Source organism: Equus asinus, chromosome 1 (assembly GCF_041296235.1).
Source record: "Equus asinus isolate D_3611 breed Donkey chromosome 1, EquAss-T2T_v2, whole genome shotgun sequence".
NCBI classification, from domain to species: Eukaryota; Metazoa; Chordata; class Mammalia; order Perissodactyla; family Equidae; genus Equus; species Equus asinus.
This window is the reverse complement of record NC_091790.1, coordinates 170,042,420-170,061,082: the sequence shown is the minus strand read 5'-3', so window position 1 is coordinate 170,061,082 and position 18,663 is coordinate 170,042,420. Positions and strand designations below refer to the sequence as shown.

The 18,663-nt window shown below is 39.1% G+C and overlaps 1 long non-coding RNA gene across 3 annotated transcripts in view; it reads right to left on the bottom strand.

Annotated features, from left to right (window-relative positions):
• The window catches only part of LOC123282858 (uncharacterized), a 60,822-nt gene that overhangs the window by 41,283 nt on the left and 876 nt on the right, over positions 1 to 18,663 (bottom strand). The gene's annotated exons all lie outside the window — the stretch shown is intronic.

Sequence of the window (18,663 nt, the reverse complement as noted above, 5' to 3'; positions counted from 1 at the left end):
ACCCAGGGTCCAAGTCTCAAGTCTAGGATGTCACAGATGAAGAAGGCCTGGATTAAATCTAGGAGAAGATGCCTAGACTTAATCACATAGACAAGATCATGTAGAATCGGGTACCAGGTCAGCATCCAGAATTAAGACAGGCAGTAGCTCTCTAACCCTGGGTGCTTCGGGCCTGCTGGCTCCCCAACAATGGAGCCAATCAAAGGCTGACCCTGGAAAGGATCCACCTCATGAAATAGGGCTAAGCTTGCCTGGAGCCTAGGGAAGAAGGAAGGAGCTTGCTAGAGGTCACTTTTTAAAGATTGGGAAATAAATTGCTTAAATTATTGGTTCAGAGGTTGATTATTTTGAGTTTTTTTCTATGTCCTTCATTGATATACAAAAAATGCCAATTATAGCCAAAGCCACTATTTTAAATTGTCAAAAATTTCATAAGCAGATTCTCAAAATGAATAAGTCAACTAGCAACACACGTATGCTCTTATCAAGAGTTAAAAATGCAGTTTGGGGTGAGGATGTGGGGCCATAAGAAATATAATCATGAAAACATTTTTTTGTGTGAGATGTTCACTTTTGTTTTTGAAATATAAAAATTGGCATCTGTATTGTTTCTAGTATACTCTGCATCCTTATGTGATTCTGAGTTTACAGGTAAAAGCAGTTACCGTGGTGGCCAGTCTTCCCTCCTAAATAGAAGAAGCACAAGTAATGCCTTGGACCCATTGTTTTCAACTCTGTTCCTTCCGCACGTCTCTTCCCCATTAACATTACAGCATTAAGATGATCCACAACACGCTTAAACCTTTTGCTTTGAATATCAAGATGACTCAGCCACGCTGTCCTGTAAATAATAAGGTTTCGACATTTAGATTACTCCTGTCAACTCAAATGTGGTTAAAGTGAAAATTACCCAGTCCTGGCAGACATTCGTGTGACCTAAGGTTTGGGTTTTTTCTTAGGATTTATAACCTTGACAGTTAATTTTGTGGGCCTCTTTTAAAGCCTGTCATTTAGCACAAATTGACGTTTAAGCAGCTTTTTAAAGCTCTAGTATAAAAATGTTAAAACAGCCTGTGTTTTTTCCTGTTAACATTGGCTATTATTTATTATCATAGTCAGAGAAGTGAACTGTCAATTTTCCCCTTTCAACACTTTCTTAGGAACTGGAGGCAGTGGAGAAGACAGGACATCCTCAGTCAATTTTATTTTCTTCTTTAAAAAGGAAAAAATAAACTGCTTAGATTAACATTAAAATCTTTTGTACAACAAAAGACACTACAAAATGAAGATAAGCCACCATCTGAGGGTTGTGATGCATTTAACAACAAAGAGTTAGTGTCCAGAATGAAAAAATATATATATGTATCACATATATTATGCAATGTATATTATATATATTATGAATATATATGTATATTATATATATATACATCTGTACATAGGTATATGTATATGTACATGTATATATGTAACCCAAATAATGACATCTCAGTCAACAATGGGCCACGTATACAATGGCGGTTCCATAAGATTAGAACAATATAGCCTAGGTATGTAGTAGGCTATATCATCTAGGTCTCTGTAAGTACACCCTATGATGTTTGCACAACGACAAAATCGTCTACTGACGCATTTCTCAGAATGTGTCCCCATTGTCGAGGGATGCATGACTGTGTGTGTGTTTATGTATATAAACATATATATAAGATATTTATATATTATTATTTCTACAAATTATTAGAAAAAAATAAACAACCCAACAGGAAAATGAGAAGGAATATGAAGTAGCAGTTTACAAAAGAGAGAGTTCGATGGGCCATGTAAAAAGATATTCAACCTTACTAGCAATTAGAGAAAATCAAATTAACCCATGGAATGCAATTTTATGCTCATAGGACTGATGAAAACCTGAAAGTCTGGGAAGGGAAAGGTGGTGCCTTGAACTGGACCTGTGCTTTCATATTCACTGGCCCCCATCTCTGATCCAACTGCCACACCGGCCACTTTCCAGCCAGATGGCTCGTGGGCTGAGAGAGTGTGAGCAGGCTGAGGCCCTGGCCAGTCCTGAAGGAGGGAGATGAACCCAAGGAGCACCTCGGGACCAACAGTGAGGAGGCCTTGGAGGCAGAGCAGACCAGTAGCTGAGGGTTCTAGAGAAAGCTTGGACTGTGGAGACCCTTGGCCCCCTATTCCTTCTGTCCCATGGGAGGTTACAGAGGAGCCAGGCAGGCACTCAAGTCTTCCCTGTCCTGAAGGATGGTAGAATGACACTCTTTGCTAGCATTTTGTCTTGGGTTATTTTAGGAATTGTCTTTTATTTTTTTAAACTCCAAGAGCATAGAATTTAGTTAACCTTAAGGGATGTACATTTAGAACTCAATCTCCTTAGAAACATAAAGAGTAAGGCCTGGGTTGACAAATAGCGGAGAAATACAAAGGAGCTTGCTACACATAGTTCCCACTCTCTGCCATCATGTCCAAAACATCATCAAGGCTGGACACCAGTGTTTCGTTACAAGTGAGGTCTGGGTATACTCACTTCCCCAACAACGGGTTCTTCAGGACAATGGGTCTCTTCTTGAAATCTGAAATTGCTTGGGTTAAAAATATATCCACAAGATTTGGATAAGGCCAGACCATTTCTTGTTCAGTATCTCAAGCTGAGAAAGATGAGTTAATTCTTGAAGGAAACAGCTTTAAACTTGTATTGAATTCAGCTGCTTTAGTTGAAAAACCCATGAGAGTTAAAAACAAGGATATCAGAAAGGTTTTGGATGGTATCTGTCTCTGATAAAGGAATAGTTCTGCAGGCAGATGAAAAACATCTGGGAGCTGCCCAGCTCTGGAAACAATGAGATGCTAATGATACTTAAGACCTATTTGTGATATTTAAAGAGCACAATTGAATTCATCTATTGAAAAACAGATGTGAGGGTAAAATGAAGGCACTTTGAAATATTTAAAACCGTTTTCAAGCAATTCTTGGCTTAAAAGAGAAATCACATCTAAAATTACTGATAGAATGAACATCAGTGAGAGTAGTATACTTCCCATCTATGGCATGCAGCCAAAGCAATACTTAGCAGAAATGTACATTCTTAAGTGCATTTATTAGAAAACCAGAAAGAAAATAAATGGATTAAGCTCTCAACTCACAATGATAGAAAAAGAACCAAACAAAACAAAAAAAAATAGGAATGAATTTTAAAAGAGAAAAACAGAAATAGATTAAATAGATAATAACCCCAAAATCAGACTAGATAAATTAAAGTTAGTTCTTTAAAAAGTCCAATAAAATACATAAGTCTTGGTAATTCTGATGACAGAGAGGGAGACAGAAGGAACACCAGAAATAAGAATTAAAGGACAGCCAAGGATACAGATAATACTTGAAAAATCAAAAGAGAATTATATCTAATACTTATGTCAATAAATTTAAAATTTTAGAGGAAAGAATTGTTTGGGACATACGGATTATCAAAATAATATCAGAGAAGATGTAAAACTGAGTAAGTAGCAATAGAAAAAAATTTAAAACATAATTTTAAAACATCTTCCCTTTAAAAAAGGCATCAGCCCCAGACCATTTTATGAGTGAGTTCTACAAAACCTTTAAGGACAGGGTTTTTTTTTTTTCATGTTTATTTAAATTGTTTCAGGGCATAGAATAGATATGAAACTCCTTTACTTGTTCTATAAGGATATCAAAACACCAAATTGAGCAAAGACTGCCCAAAATAGCCTTTTCTACATCTCACATAAGATTATAAAAGTAAAAATCTTTTTTAAAAATTTCAAATCAAAACTAGCAGTACATTACAAGAATAATATATTGTAGGGGAGGAAGACATTTCCTCTACCCGTTCTGAGTTCTTCTGGCTGGAGAACGAATTAAATTCACATGAGACAGAATAGCAGGAGAAAATTAAACAAAGCTTTATAACATGTGTACATGGGAGAGGCTCAGGCAAACTAAGCAACTCGCCAAAATGGCTGAAGCCACCACCTTAAATATCATCTTCAGCTAAAGACAAAGGAGGATGTTGGGGGTGGAGGAGTCAGTTATGGGAGGTTACCACACAAGTGCAGTAAACAAGAGTCAGGTTATTATGCAGACTCGAGTTCTTGCCTTCCACACTGATAAGAGTTTTTAGAGATAAGGTCACCCCTCCTTCCTGGTACAGAGAGGGAGACACATTTACAGATGGAGATTTCCTTTACAATGTAAATGTCTCTTAACAAAGGGTGAGTAAATTCTACTTTTCAGAGTTTCTTTCCCGTCTGCAGTTTTTAAAAGTAACCAGCCCAAAATATTCCTCATGCCAAAGATACGTATCCTGGGGTGGCCAATTCCAGTCCCCCACAGTATCAATGGAGTAGGACTTTTTATAAGAGTAAAAGGGTGGTTAAATAGTTAATGGGGAATGTATTAATTCCTTGTATAAATAGAAAAACAAAGAAAATCTATATGATTCTTGCAATAGATGCTGAAAAAGGAGTTTAAAAAATCCCACACCTACTCCTGAAATAAGCTCAGTAATCTAGGAATAGTATGAGAATAGGATGCTCTATAAGAAATTAATGTGAGTTTTGTTCCCACTCCTTTAGACTGATTGGTTAGGAATAAAAGATAGCTTTACCCCTTCCCAAGAGGAAAGCCAAGCCACGGCCTAGGTTCTCCATACCCAGAGCTGGGTTGGAGCTTTTGTGTTTCCAGGCTAGTAAAGGAGAAGTTAGCACTCAAGTACTGGTTGCCTTGGAGATAATCAGGCTGATTAGAAGATCTGGTTACCCAAGGGCAGTTAAACCAGACTATCCAAGAGTAGGCAGAAAAGAGCTTTGACTTGGTGGAATTTGAAAGGAATGAACAGCTCAACTGAGACCTCAAAAGAGGAAAACACTGCAGTTTTTATACAGGTGGTGACTTCAAGGGTGGGGGATGACCTGAGACAACTGGTTTGTCACTCTGGCTCTGAGCTGGCAGGGATCCTATTGTTGGAGGGATAGATGTCAAGGACTTGTAGAAGCTGAGCCAGCAGGGCTGAAACCCAGGAAGCCTGTTGAAGTGTCTATGCACTCTGCAGCATATTGTACATGCTTATGTGTGTTTGTGTGTGCATGTGTGTCCTTTGCATATGTGTGTTTGTGCATACACATTATGTGCATGTATACACCCATGTATGATGCTCTGGTTTTGGCTTATCAGTTATCACAGTGAATATATAATACTTGTGAAATATTTTAAAACCCTGGGAACCAGCAAGAGAATTTTATCAGATAGTCACACATAAGATCAACATGTGAAAGTGACTTGCTGTCCTATATGCTGGCACTAAGCAATCTGCAAAGTAATGGGGAAAATATTCACTCACAGTGGCAACAAAACTTATAAAACACCTTGGAATAAACAGCCTAAGAAATGTGTCAAAGCTATGATAAAAAATCAAACTTTATTGAATGAAATATTTAAACACTTGATTAAGTGGAATGACATACTATGTTTCTGGATATGTTATTTTTCTAGTTGTATAAGTAGAGTGAATTACTTAACCTCTCTTTGTCTTCTTTCCCTTTTCTGTAAGACAGAAATGAAAATAGTATCTACTTCACTGTGTTGTTATAAGAACTAAATGAGTTAATTGATGAAAGTACAATATAATTATTATTAATAATAAAAATGTCAATTCTTCTCAAATTAATCTATAATTTCAATGCAGTTCTAAATAAAATCTCAAAAAGATTTTTATGAGCATGAAAAAGATAACTCAAGTTCATCTACAAATGTAAACGTTAACAACTTCCTATGGAAATATGAAAACATGATTATGATGGTGAACTTGCCGTGCTGGATTTCAAAACATACTTTGGAGAACTTTGGTCATTAAAACACTGCAATATCTATTAAAATAATAGACAAACCTGGGGCTGGCCCTGTTGCCTAGTGGTTAAGTTCAGTGCACTCCACTTTGGTGGCCCAGGTTTGGTTCCTGGGTGTGGATCTATACTACTCATTGGTGGCCATGCTGTGGCAGCGACCCACATACAAAATAGAGGAAGATTGGCACAGATATTAGCTCAGGGTGAATCTTCCTCAGCAAAAAAAAAAGAAAGAAAGAAAAAGAAAAGACAAATCTTTCAAAAAGAGAATGAAATAAGAGAATGAAATAAAGGGTCTAAGCAGACTCCTGGATCTGTATATGTGGGATACGATATAAGATAATCTAAAATTTGAAATCCATGGCAAAGAATTGACTATTCAAAGAATCTTGTTGGAACTAGTAATTATCCATTGTATCTTTACTCAACACCAAGCATAAAGATAAACTCCAGATATAGTCCCAATTTAAATGAAAAAACCACAACTGTAAAAGTATTAGAAGAAAATATAAGAAAATGAGTGTATAACTTTAAGGAGGCATTGCAAAGCATATTAGTCAGGGTTCAACTGAACATGGAAAGTATTATAACTGGCTTAAGCAGAAAAAATTAAATATGGAGAACCTAATGCTTAGAAAATTATTAGAAGGGATGGGAGGAGCAGGATCTAAGCAGAAATTTCAAAAATGATTCCCAGAACATCACTGCAGATCTGGCCCACCAAAATAATCAATAATTTCTGTGATCAGAAAACTTCATGATCAGAAAAGTTGGGGAATCAGCTAACTTTAAGACTCCTCCACCACAGCCATTCCATACCAGCTAAATGAATCCCCCATCTGCCCTGTTTCTTAACATCCATGAAAGTAAAAACCAGGAACTGGGGCTTCTGCTGCTGCTGTCTCTGAAAACCAAATGCCCCTCCCACTATGCTCCCCTGTGGAAACAGCTAGGATAGCAAAGGCGTGGACCCACATCACTTCCATCTCTAAATCTTGGGGAGAAGGGGCTTGTCTTCTAGGAACAGTTCACATGTAGAACTCAAGCTTTGATGGATTTTGTGAAATGTATTCTTTCTACATTCTAGCCTTTCTACTTTCTGGCCTTTAGCGTGAAGTTAAGCCATGCTTCAAGGGGGCTGGATTTCACCAAGGGAGTCAATTTGCAATTCCTTTCACAATAAAGAAAGATAGAAAACCCAGAAGCCATAAGAGAAAAGATTGATAGATGGACTACATAAAATTAAAATTTTTGATATAGCAAAATAAGCCATAAACAAAGTAAAATAAACAATAACAACAAAAAGCAATATACTGGGGGTGGGGGTAACTTTGTAATACATAGAACAGATGAACATTAATGTTCATAATATATAATGATCTCTGCATCACTAAGGAAAACAACACAGTAGAAAAATGAGCAAAGCATCAGAGCAAGCAATAACCAGAAAAAAAAATGCACGAACAATTAACATAAGGACAGATTATTAACCTAACCAGTAAAGAGTCAAATGCCTATTAAAATAAGGTAATATGATTTTTATCAATCAGATTAGCAAAAAAAATTTTTAATTGGTAATATACACAGTTGATGGAAGTAAAAATTAGCGTTGCCTTTTTAGAGGACCATTTGATAATATCCGACAAAATTTTACATGTATATGCCATTTAACTGAACATTTTCACTTCTAGGAATCCGACTTACAGAAATCTGTTTAATGGAACATCATTCATGATGAAAGCCAGATAGATGTCACCCAACCTATACGAGGGTCTGTACTGTAGGTGAGGAAGCCCATAAATATGAATCTGGGAGTTCATACACAAGGGGAACAGCTGCTCTCCTTCTCTCCTGAGAGGGGGAGAAAGCAGTATTGTTTAATATAATCAAATTCTCCTTGGGAACAAAAGAGAAAGGATGCTAGGTTCTTACTCTTTGGAATATAAATAAATGTCCCCAGGGAGAAGATAAGACAAGCATCTCTGAGTTTACAACCTTGCAATGTTTCCATAGTTTGGAGGCGAGAAGTTTATTACTCTTTGGAGGGGAGCAGATGGCTCCAGGTGTAACTCCCTTGAGTGGGAGGAGCAAATGGATCTGCAAAGTGGAGACATTCTCTAACTTGTGGGTTCCCTTTGCTTATGAAGACAAACTATGCAGAAACATGAAAATATTCTTCCCCTGACAAGAAGCAGTTGAATAAAATGTAAATTTAGGATTATTGGCACCCAGAGTAATCAAAATATAGAATATTAAGTGAAAATTCAAGTAAGAGAACAGTATATTAAATAGGATCTCATCTATGTGAATTTGGTAAACCAAATCATTAACATGATCATCTTTTGGGAAAGGAGAATGAACATGGTAGTAAAAAAGGGACTTTCATTTGACTACATATGTTATTGAATTTGGGTGTGGAACCAGGGGTGATGTTTAAAATATCTTCTGTATTTTCCAGATTTCCTACAATAAATATACATTAGTTTTATAATAAGTCATCTTTTTATTAGTCAAAACCAGTTCATTCATCAAATGTTCTTTATATTTCAAAACAGCCACAAGATTAATAAATTGTATTTGTTATCATTGAGTTTATCATTTACTCCAAAAAATACACCGTTACTGACAGAATGAGGTTCTGCTATTTAACAATGTTTGTCTCACAATGACTTTTAAAAATATCATTCATTTAGCAACATTTATTAAGCATTATAATTAGCACTGAGTTTACAAAAAATTGTAGTCCATCCTTCCTTGAACAGCTCACAATCTACTGAGGGTAAAAAAAAAAAACACCTGTGTTAGAATATATTGTAATTCCCTGTGATAAACAACAGCATGTAAACTAAGTGTGATGTGAACCATGCAAGGGACATTCCCTCCTGCCTGAGAGAAATGGGGAATGTTTCACGAAAAGGTGACATTTGAAATAGCTCCTGAAGAAATCTATTCTATCACAATGCAGCTGAATGGAATCAGAACACAAGGTAATCTTTACCAGATCTTTATCAACCCACTGAAGAGTATTAAGACACCAAGTAGTCTTAATACTCCATGTGTGGTTTGATTTTTAAACCAAATGACAGATAACACATCGAGTTTCCAACATATCAGAGAAACTTAGTCTGTGAGCAGACAGATAGCTCTATTTGATTGAATGGAGTGGAGTCTATAGAACTGTTATTATTACAAGTTGGAGGAGTTGTCTAGGTGTACACAATTGTTAATTCTTAAAAAGTAAGTCATATGAGGGGCCAGCCTGCTGGTACAGCAGTTAAGTTCGCATGTTCTGCTTCAGATCCTGAGTGTGGACATGGCACTGCTTGGCAAAAAGCCATGCTGTGGTAGGCGTCCCATGTATAAAATAGAGGAAGATGAGCATGGATGTTAGCTCAGGGCCAGTCTTCCTCAGCAAAAAGAGGAAGATTGGCAGTAGTTAGCTCAGGGCTAATCTTCCTCAAAAAAAAAAAAGTAAGTCATGTGAAACAGCTGGTCTTGACAAAATTAAGGTAGGGAATAATTTAATGGTTAAGTTTTTTGTTTTTGTGTTTTTGGTGAGGAAGATTAGCCCTGAGCTAACATCTGTTGCCAATCTTCCTCTTTTTGCTTGAAGAAGATTTGTCCCTGAGCTAACGTCTGTGCCAGTCTTCCTCTATTTTGTATGTGAGATGCCACCACAGCATGGCTTGACGAGTCGTGTGTAGGTCCGCACCTGGGGTTCTGAACCTCCCAACCCTGGGCCACTGAAGGAGAGCATGCCAACTTAATCACTACGCCACTGGCCCAGTCCCTAATGATTAAGTTTTACGTTTTAAGGCTTATGTTTCTTTGGTACAAAGCAAAACATACTGGTTACTACTGTGTCCACTCTTCATTATTCCAACAGAGACTCAATGAGGGGAGTCAGATGAAAGTAAAAGTTGTCAGTAGATCTCAAAACGTGGTCCTCAGATCAGCAGCATCAGCATCACCTGGGAACTTGTTAGAACTGCAAATTCTCAATCCCCACTCCAGACTTACTGAATCAGAAACTCCAGGGATGAGGTCCAGCAATCTGTGTTTCACCAAGCTCCTCAGGTGATGCTGATGCACATGGCACATTCAAATTTGAGACCCACTGTGCTAAGGTAAGCTCTCAGTCCTTGACATGCAACCAGTTGGTGCCTTTAATTTAACCTGCTATCTTTGATTTATTTACCAGCAGGAAAGAGGAAGCATGGCAGAAAGGAGAATTTAAGAAAGAAACATTTTGCTATTGTTCTCAAATACATGTATGTAAATGATATTTAATAGAGGGTGCATGAGTAAAAATACTCTTTTCATTTTCAAGAAAATAGCCCTACAAGTGATGGGATAGATATTTCCACCTCTATTGTTTCTTGGGCTTCAGAGAACCGATGGAAGCTGCACCAGGACCAGTCTTCACACTGACAAAGCAGACGATCTTTGATTTGTTATGACTTGAGGAAACCAGGAAGATGCTCCTTGCCTCAAACACGTGTGGTTACTGTACAAAACTGGGGTTCTTTTGCCCGAGGAGTATAAAGAGCCAATTATTACAGCAACAGCTTTTGAGGAAAGAAAAAGGTTTATTTCGAGATCAATCTGCAAGGAGACAGGAGGCATAAGCTCCTAGATAAGTCTCCCTAATTCAGGATTTGGGGTGAAATTTAAGAGGTTAAGGAGAACAGGCAGGTATGTAGAAAGGCTGGCACAGCAGGTTTTGATTGCAGGGCTTCAAACATTTATGGAAAGGTGTGGAAGGTGCTTTATTTTATTTTTTTAATTATTTTTTTATTGTGGTAACAGTGGTTTATAAGATTACATAAATTTCATGTGTACATTGTTGTATATTTCTATTTCTGTGTAGATTACAACGTGTTCACCACCCAAAGACTAGCTACAATCCATCACCACACACATGTGCCTAATCACCCCTTTTGCTCTCCTCCCACCCTCCTTCCCCTCTGGTAACCATCAATCCAATCTCTGTCTCTATGTGTTTATATGTCATTGTTTTTATCCTCTACTCATGAGTGAGATCATACGGTATTTGACTTTGTCTCTCTGACTTATTTTACTTAGCATAATGCTCTCAAGGTCCATCCATCTTGTCACAAATGGTCAGATTTAATCGTTTCCTATGGTTGAGTAGTATTCCATTGTGTATGCATACCACATCTTTATCCATTCGTCCCTTGATGGGCACCTAGGTTGCTTCCAAGTCTCAGCTGTTGTGAATAATGCTGCAAGGAACACAGGGGAGCATGTATCTTTATGCATTTGTGTTTTCAAGTTCTTTGGATAAATACCCAGCAGTGGAATAGCTGGATCATATTATAGATCTATTTTTAATTTTTTGAGGAATCTCCATACAGTTTTCCATAGTGGCTGCACGAGTTTGCACTCCCACCAGCAGTGTATGAGGGTTCCTGGAAGGGGCTTTAATCCTGGAGCTTCCTAGACAATGGACTCCTTGTTTCCGATAAGAGTCCAACTTTCAGGTTCTGGCTGTGTTCTGGTCTTTGGTTCCTTGTGGGAGAGAATCTTTTGTTCCGGGGTCATTTGGGGTCAAGATTTTCTTCTCTGTACATGCTTTTGCTACATGACTTTGCAAATTTTTCTGGCTTGACCCTGAAAAACCTTCTATTGATGAGATGGGGTCAGTTTGAACTGGTTCTACGAGGGCCTGTGGTTACAATGTCCAACCAGAGACCACGTGACTAAAAGTCCACTATCAAAGACTCATTTTTACCCCCTTAAGCTAAGCATTTCTCTGAGTACATACTCTTAAAAATTCAAATCCCCTCTGGAGGAATAACAATTTCAATTGTCACCAGTCTGATTCAACCATGAATTCATTAATCATAACCTTTTCTTCTGAAGTGAGAGGTCCAGGAAGCGTACAGAGTAAGGCCCTGGTCCACCAGGGAGGAGAATGATGCAGATAAGGGAGCTGGGGGCATTAGTCAATGGAAAGGAATTTCCATTTTTTCCCCCACAATAGACTTAGATTCTTCAGAGTCTCATTCTGGCCTAACTTTAGATAAGCCCTCCATCACTTCAATGCCTCAAATTCTCAGCTGTCAAAAGTCTCACAAGTTTAGGGTTTTAAAAATACTTGGCAGTCTTTGAGTGTTAAATATGTAAAGGGAAAAAACCCCAAAGTTCACATCAGTGTATGGGTGATAATGGTTCTGGCTAATTTCACTCATTACTCCTACCATTAGTGTCAATCTAAAGACTGTCTAGAGTCCTTGGTGAAATCAGGGAAGTCATTTGTCTGGCACCCAAAGATTACCTCCTGGTGACAGCTTATTTTACCCCAGTGAATGAGAAGGTTGATTAAATTATAACCAAATATTAATGGATGCTCAAAGCCTTGAATCACTTTTGTGGAAACTGAACTGCAAGGAGGAGACAAGTGCTATTTTTCAGTAACCTACACTACTCACATTGTTTACTTTCTATATTTTGTTTTCTTCAATATTCCTATTCTTACAGGAGGAGAAAGAATTCCTTATAATTTATTATAGAACAGAGTTAAGTGGTTAATTAATAACTTGGACAGGGGCTTTAAACCATTTCCCCTGCCACCTAATGAAGAATAAGATGTCTCAGGATTTTCTTTCTATTCCTGGCAGCAAACTTGCTGAAGAGATAAACAACCAGAGCTACTAACAATAAATCACTCTCGAGAGATATACTGCCTGACCTTTTGGGGGAACCATTTACACTTGTATAACACTGAAACACGAGGAGCTCAAAACTCTTGGGGGAGGTTATTGTGCAGATGCGTTTTAAGGATTTAATCTTGCCACTCCTTAAGAAAGGAAATAGACACAAAGAGTTATGAATATACTTTCCTGGACCTACATACCACAGCAGAAGACCAAAGAAAGCCCCAATCTTCTCACATCCTAGTTCTACCTGTTCTTCTGTTTCTTCTTCTCTTTACAAACAGAGTTTTTCTTCATGGCAAAGGCACTCTTGGGCATCAATTCTTGATTCTCTATCCCCACTCCCCTCCCCCACATAAACCCTGTTCCTGAGAAGCTGGCACTAACATCCACCTGTTGCTCAAGCCTGAAGCCCAGGAACGATCTTTGATTCGTCTCTTTCCCTGCTGCCCATCCCCAGCCAATCGCATCAGCCAAGTCCTATCTCCAATATTTACATGTCAAACACTTACCACCTCCACTGATAGCCTCTCTGCCCTGCCCCCAAGATCGCTCACCTGGACCTTGCTTCTTCCCTTGCCCGTACAGGCCACTCATTATGTGAGACTGAATCATCTAAAATATAAATCAGATTTTTTTTTTTTGAGAAGACTGGCCCTGAGCTAACATCTATGCCCATCTTCCTCTACTTTATATGTGGGATGCCTGCCACAGCATGGCTTGGTAAGTGGTGTGTAGGTTGGTACACCGGATCCAAACCAGCAAACCCGGAGCCACCAAAGCAGAACGTGCAAACTTAACTGCTGTGCCACCAGGCCAGCCCCTATAAATCAGATTTTATGACTGCCTTGCTTCAAACCCTCCTGCAACTTCTGAGTATAATTAGAATAGATTTCAAATTCCTATCATGGTCCATAAGGCTTTATCTCTTCATCCTTATCGTGTTCTCATTGTCCCCTCAGTGTGGACACTCCAACTTCACTGTTCCTCTGGTGCCGGGAGCCGTCAGCCTACAAGTTAAGCCTCTGCCTTGTGACACGGTCCGGGAGAGAGAGGAGGGGACGCACGGCGACCCTCAAGGGATTCTACCAGGGTGCCCCTGCAATGAGTCTCCCTGGTACTTCTGACTTTTCTGCTTCTGCTCACTCTGTTCTACACCTGGGGTTATTTCAGGGGAAGTCAGCCCGGCCCTGGGAATGAGAATGATACAATGCAATATTCTAGGGAAAGTTCTGGGGAAAAAACATCTTCTAGGGAAAGAACATTCTGACCCGTCCTTTGGTTAGGTAGAGCAATGGGAGTGGAGAGGGAACAAAGAAATCTGTAGCCCCCACAGATCTCTCTAGGAGGACGGCAGTTACCACGGCCCACTGAGTCAGGAGGCCGCAGGGGGTGGCCTCCTTGAAGTAAAGAATTACAGAAACTTGGCTCCTCTCAGGCCTGCACACAATCAATTACTCTTAGGCAGAAGCTTGACTTCCCCCAGGTCTACACACAATCAATTGCTCTTAGGACTATTGTCTACCTTGCAATCAATTGCTCTTAGGACTATTGTTTACCTTACAAAAACCCCCTTTCGCGAGCCCAGTACTGTTTCATGAAATCATCCTTGCGTACCCTGAGCCCTATATAAATCATACATACACAAAATAAAGTTAGACTTGGACACCAAACTCCTTGTCTCACTGCCTCCTCCTTTGCCAAAGCCGTCCATCCCTCAGGAGACCCTGTTCGGCTGGAGCTGGACCCCAGCACTCTGGTTTTTTGGTCCCTCAAACACACCTAGCTTATTAACTTCTAAGAGTCCTTTCCCAGAAAGCTCATCCCCCTAGATCAGCACATTCATGTCTTTCAAGTCTCAGCAAACATGTTAACTCCTCAGAGAAGAATTTTCTGAAATAGACCCCCCAACTCCCCAGCTCAGCCATTTTATCACCTTAATCATTTACATTTTCTTTGCATCACTCATCATACATGACCTTTTCTTATTAAGTATCTGTCTCTCCATACTAGACTATAAGCTCCGTGAAAGCAGGAATCTGTGGTCTTACGTCCTAAATTCCTAAAGCCCAGAGCAATGCCAAGCATAGACTGGCTGCTGGTTAAATATTTGTTGAATTAATGAGTAAATAAGTGAACTCTTTGACAAAACCCACTCTATAGAATTTTCAATCATATATGTAATACTAGGAACAGTAGTCAAATCAACAAATATGTTTATGTGTCTAACAAGTGTAAGGCACCATTCTAGGCATTCCTTTGGTGTTGGCTTGTATTCATCTACTAATGTTGAATAGGACATGGTTTTGATCACCATAATATGCCAGTTAAATGCCATCGGAAGAAAAGCCCCACTTCAGATGCACAGGCTGTGCCACTCACTCCTGACATGGGTATTGCTACTGGTGCTCCTAAGGGGCACCACTAAAAAGCACAATCTTACCATCACTTCTGAAAAAACAAATCATAGAGCACCTTTCCTGAGGATGGTGGAGCATAAGCACATCTGCAAATATGCTAGAGTAAGGAGACAGGGTTCAAATCCCACGTCTGCTATAACGCACGTAACTTTGGGAAGTTACTTTATCCCTCTCTGCCTCAGTTAAGCATCTTTTAAAGATAAGAATATTAATAACTTTCCTGCCTCCCTCACAGAGTTGTAGCCATCAACGAAATATTGCAGCTAAGAACACTGCACCCTGAATACATATGTGGTTTAGGATTGTAAATATGCACATGCTCACACACACAGAAAGGATAACAAATATTAAATGATTTATGAATTATATTTCCCACTTATTAACTCATGTTCAATGCAAATGATTACTCACTAGAAGTAAGAGTAGTTAGAGCTTTCCAAACACATTCATTTGAAATAGATTTCCCCCAAACAGCCTCATTTCCAGAGTCCCTTCCTGGGATCTGTCCTTGCACATGAGTGCCCTACCTACGAAGGAGTCTCACACATTTGAGATGTCCATAGGTAGCAGCAGTGTTTCCTTCCTAAAGAGGAGCTAAACTTGGAACACAGACCAACCTTCAGTTCTGGCTCCAACAACATGCTTAGTGGCCTAAAATTCCCCAAACTATTTCTTCTTGAAACTAAGTTTCAGCCACTGATGGTGATGCCAGTCAGGAAGAATAACTGAAACACTGGGTCTCCATTGAGCACAAGGTGCGTACAGGCCTGGATGGTCCCCTCTAATGGAACAATCTACGTGTGTAATTCTCAGGCCGCTCTGGAGTAGATACTCGTCACTAATGAATTTCTCAACCTGCCTAGTTTTTCCACCTATAGATTTGATAAAGGGGAGAGGAAAGACTGACATCTTAGAACTCTAACTTTAGTGACTTTTTGACAAATATTCTTGGACAAAACCAAACAATATTTTTTAAATGCTTTCTCTTGACTATCTTGCCTTAGAGACTAACTCTCCCGTTGCTCTCTTTCCAGTTCAAAGTTATTTGTATTTCATCAATTATTAGGCACCAATTTCACTCAACAATTTCTTGAGGCTCCTCCTTAATAATTTAAATACTCAGGAATGTAAACTAAATAAGCTTATGTGAACTTCCAGCTTAAAAAGCCTTTTAACAATTTTCTCAGATGGGCAAGTTTGAGAATTGTATCATAAAGGTGCCAGAAATGTGTAAGAAAAGTAAGAATCTTTAAAGAAAAAAAATGTAGTTCCAATTTAAGTATCCATTAGATCTGTTTGAGAATACAATCTAGTTATTAGGACTCTCCTTCTTTCTATCTGACAAGCCCAAGGCCATCCCCTAAATTCACTCCTTCTGGACCTTGTAGGGGTTGCACCACAAGACGAGCTTCTGAGTGACCAGGGGGTATAAGGAGGTTCTTGGTGAAAGAATGGGGTAACTTCAGAATCAAGGATCTTGGTGCCTTCTGCTCAGGCTACCACATTAGGGTTCTGGTGGCTGTTTCAGAGCTGGTCCCTGTGTTCTGGGTCTCCACCCAAACTCCGGAGCCTGTATTGGGTGCTGTTGATCTAAACATCTACACAGAGTCCCAGTCCCTATGTGGTCCAGAATTAAATATAAAACAGTATGTGTGGTTTCATGTATGTGTTCTTTTGAGGAAGGAGGACAATAGGTTTTATTAGAAGTTAAGAACCACTGGTCTCCATTACCTGTGCTCTCCTAGTTCCTGCACTCTTTCTAGTCTGACTCATTGCCTTGCTTCAAACTCAGGCTTCAGGGTGTAGACAGATATAGAAGCACAACCTCACTCTGACCAGTTTGGACAGTTCATCTTGTTTCAGCCCTTAGTTGTGCTGAGCAGTCATCCCCTGGGCACTTTCCTGGTCTCATCCACCTCCTGAGTCTCCCCTCTTCTTTGCACATCTTGCTATAGCTTTTGTTCTTGATCCCAATGTGAATAAGCAAATCCATAGTTCAACCATACATGCTAATCTTTGACCCAGGTCTGATGACACCACTTATAAGAAAAACTATTTTCTCTCACCAATTTTAAGTATATTATCCCAAACAGATCCCATTCACTTGCTACTCTATGCTATTGAAGAAAAAAAAAGTACAGTATACATTTAGCAAGAACTTTAAATACTTTGATACGACATGCTAGCTGGACTATGGAAATGGTCAGGAAAAGGACTTTTCATTAAATGTTTGTGGTTTAAACATAAGATACACCAATCAGGACAGGGGTTTTGCCTTAGCTATCTTGGGTCATAATTGAATTCTTGACACTTGAGACTTAGGAAAGAATGGGGCCTCAGGCCTAGCACATAATTATCAAACTATAGAAATTCCTAGTAGACTTCAGCATTGGAGTGTGCATTTAGATGACCTGAAAGTTCTGCCTGTAGACATGAGCTATTTCATTCAAAACTCAAGAGGAAGCATACCTTTAAATTCAGTAAAAGATCATACATCCTTGTGCTCTGATTTTTGGCTTACGTAAAATGCAGAAATGTTATAATACACTGACACAACTAGTATTTTTCCCAAAGATAGCAGCCATATTATCAGCTAATTAAAATTGAATAATATAGATTACATATTTGTAAAGTATAAGAATTGTCTTACCATTTAAAATAATGTCCCTGTCTGTTTTAAGCAGAATTCTGAGATGGACCCCAGAGGTTCCTGTCCCCCAGTTATTCACTCAAATGCTAATCTAGGTACTGCTGTAAAGGGATTTTTAACATGTAAAGTCCCAAATCAATTGACCTTAAGATATAGAAGATACATGGATGGGCCTGAACTAAATCACCTGAGCCCTTTAAAAGCAGCATTTTCTCTGACTGGCAGGGGAGGGTGAAATCAGAGAGATTTGAAGCATGAAAAAGAACTCCATGCACCATTATTGGCTCTGAAAATGGAGGGGACCGCATGCAAGGACCAGAGAGCAGCCTCTAAGAGCTAAGAGAGATCCCAACCAACAGCCAGCAAAGAAATGGCAACCTCAGTCCCACAACAGAGAGGAACTGAATTCTGCCAACACCCTGAATGAGTATGGAGGCACATTCTTCCCCAGAGCCTCTGGATAAGAGACCCCCCCCTCCCCCCACCCCACAAGGCCAACACCTTGATTTCCACTTTGTGAGACCTTAACCATAGAACCCAGTCGAGCTCTGGTCAGACTTCTAATCCACAGGACTGTGAGCTAATAAATCAGTGATGTTCAAACCACTAATTCTGTGGTAATTTGTTACACAGCAACAGATAACCAACACCCTATCTTTCTGGGAACTTAGCTGTCATGCTGCTTTTGTATCTAATATTTTCGTGCAGCTTTGTACAAAGATGTAAAATGTGACTCACAAGGAGAAACAGTGAGTCCACCAGGTAACTGTCAGCAGAGGTCTGTTGAGCGTTCTGAAGATCATTTGTTGAGTTACAATGAGCTGTTATGGGAAAATGACTCACTTGGCTTCAATAACAAGCCTAAATAGAAGAATCAGCAAAACCAGCTAACAAAAACGACTCTAACAGCCATTTTCCAGGCTGGGATACATATTAGGAAATTTTAGCATACGTCTCTGATGAAGTTAAATGCTTAATTTTACAGAAAGCAATTTTCCAATAAAGGCAAGTGAAAACAAAGAGGTAGAATTATATT